The following is a 2,075-nucleotide window of genomic DNA, read 5'->3' as shown; positions in this document are numbered from 1 at the left end:
CCGGTGGTCCGGGAGGGACATCCCCATCCCCCGGAGGGAAATCCCGGACCAGCCTAAGAGAGAAGGGGCATCGCCGCCTGGTCCCCCGCCTTGTCCAAGCCTCCGGGCTCCGTCCATAGACGGGCCGGGATTCCCAGGGGCCCGGAGCCCACCCTCCCTCGTCTTTTCCCGGACACGCAGATCCCCGGGGATCTTTCCTCCCCCCGCTTCATCCCGGGTAGGCGATTTTTCCAGGTGTTGGGAATGAAGGGTGGGCGCGGGTGCTGGACTCCGCCCCTTCCCCTGGCTAGATAAAGGCGGTGGGAAGGACGTGCCTCTCATCGGTCTTTGGGGTCTCCTGGCCTGGCCGGGCCGGCTGGACCTCGGTCTGCCCGGGGGGAAGCTGCGGTTTGTCGGGGCGCTGGAGGACGGACGCTGCCGGCGGCAGGTGGACACTGGCACGGACCCGTTGGTTTGTGCGAGCGGTGAAGACGGGGGAGGGGAGGAACTTTTGTCCCGTTTGCGGGGTGACTACGGCGGGAGTGAGCGGCCTGGGCTGGGCGGGGAGGGGCGTCCCCGTTTCGGCCCACGCTTTTTTTGTTTTTTTCCGGGAATGCCCCGGGGCGGAGGGGCGATTTGTCTCTCTGACACGAGCCTTTGCAGGGCGGCGATCTGTTCCGTGCTGGAGCGGAGGTGTCGATTCTGCCTTCAGTTCTCTGTCGCATCGTCCCGGAGCTGGAGAGCTTCAGCCGTCGTCTCCATTTACTCTACTTTGGAGCTCTTGCTTCCCGCGGGCGATCTCCGCAGCTGCCTGCAATTCCGGCTCCCAAATCAGGATCTGCTGCTCCTCGGAAAGGGGAGGTTTTGTTCTTTTCTGTCTGGGTCTCGCCCTGGGAGGCGTGGGATGAACTTTCAGGGCCAGGACCTTGACGTGCAGCCTCCCCCCGGGAGGGAGGAGGTGGGTTTTGGACAAGGGGCCTGGGGCTGTCTGTGTGGGGCCGTGGCTGTGTCTGCGTGGCTTGTGGGGTGGAGAAGATCTGGCTTCCAGAATTTCTCTTTTAAAAGGATGTCACCTCCGTGGGTCTCAAGTCCTGCGTGTGGGGTGACCCTGGACACTTTGGGATTCCCCAGCAGCGTTCTCCTTATTCTGTCCCGTGGTGGTCTCTGGGAGTCGAGTTCGAGGAATGAGGCTGGAAGACGCTGTCTGTCTCCTACTAATTCGATTCCTCTTTGAAAAGGAGCGTTAAGAGATGGTGTTTCCTCAGATCATCATCGGTTTGCGCACACTCATTGTACCATCTAGGGCTCATAGTGTTCTAACACATTTCCCCGCTGAGTTCCCTGAGGCCGAGAAAAGTGAAGTGCCCGTCCCCAGGAGGTGCAGTAGAGGAGTGGTGGAGCCGTGATGAAGCCCCTCGAAGTTCTGAGTCTCCGCTCTGTGCTTCATCCTCTCCATCCTCAGACTTCCCAGCGTGATGTCGCTTCTCAGTTGTGCGGCTGTTTGGATGCACCCTGGGCAGAACTGTTAACTGAATCTGATCTATTTTCAGTGGAACCTTTTTTTAAAAATTATTATTAAATATATACATATATATTTGGTCTGTGTAGTACAGGTCCCTAAGGGAGTAACACATTTGGAGTAGCTCATTGCCTAAGAGTAGGGCGCGGGGTAGGGCTAGGGGTTCAGGGTGAGCTGGGTTGAGGGGGAGGGCATGGAAGAGGAGGAGGCCACCGTGGACTCAGAAGCAGGTTCTGGGTTAGGTGGCTGGGGCTTGGTGGAGGGAACTGGTTCTGTTGGGCTTGACTCTGGGTCTGAGGGGACCCGGGGCTCTTAATTCTGCAGACGGGTCTCAACTCTAGGTGCTCACAGCCCCGTCTTCAGAGTCACCCTGTACCTCCTCGTTTGCCTCGAAGGGACTCTTCTGAATACCACGGTCGCTTGCAGGGTACTTTTGGTTGCAGTTGATGAGTAAGGAGCGGGGCAGGTAAGGTCATTACGTTCTTCTCAGATAATGAGTTGTGGGCAATTTTAGCATGAGACTGACGTGATCGGTGAGAGCCTGAATGAGGTACATGATGTCAGTGGCTGAAATTGA

The 2,075-nt window shown here is 58.1% G+C and overlaps 1 long non-coding RNA gene across 1 annotated transcript; it reads left to right on the top strand.

Annotated features, from left to right (window-relative positions):
- Positions 1–323: 323 nt before the first annotated feature.
- On the top strand, positions 324–1,430 carry LOC114810297. Its single transcript, XR_003758011.2, has 2 exons — positions 324–451; positions 643–1,430. It is a non-coding gene; the product is annotated as an uncharacterized LOC114810297 (long non-coding RNA).
- Positions 1,431–2,075: the final 645 nt, after the last annotated feature.

Source organism: Ornithorhynchus anatinus, chromosome 3 (genome assembly GCF_004115215.2).
Source record: "Ornithorhynchus anatinus isolate Pmale09 chromosome 3, mOrnAna1.pri.v4, whole genome shotgun sequence".
Lineage (NCBI taxonomy): Eukaryota > Metazoa > Chordata > Mammalia > Monotremata > Ornithorhynchidae > Ornithorhynchus > Ornithorhynchus anatinus.
This window is presented reverse-complemented; position numbering and strand designations above follow the sequence as displayed.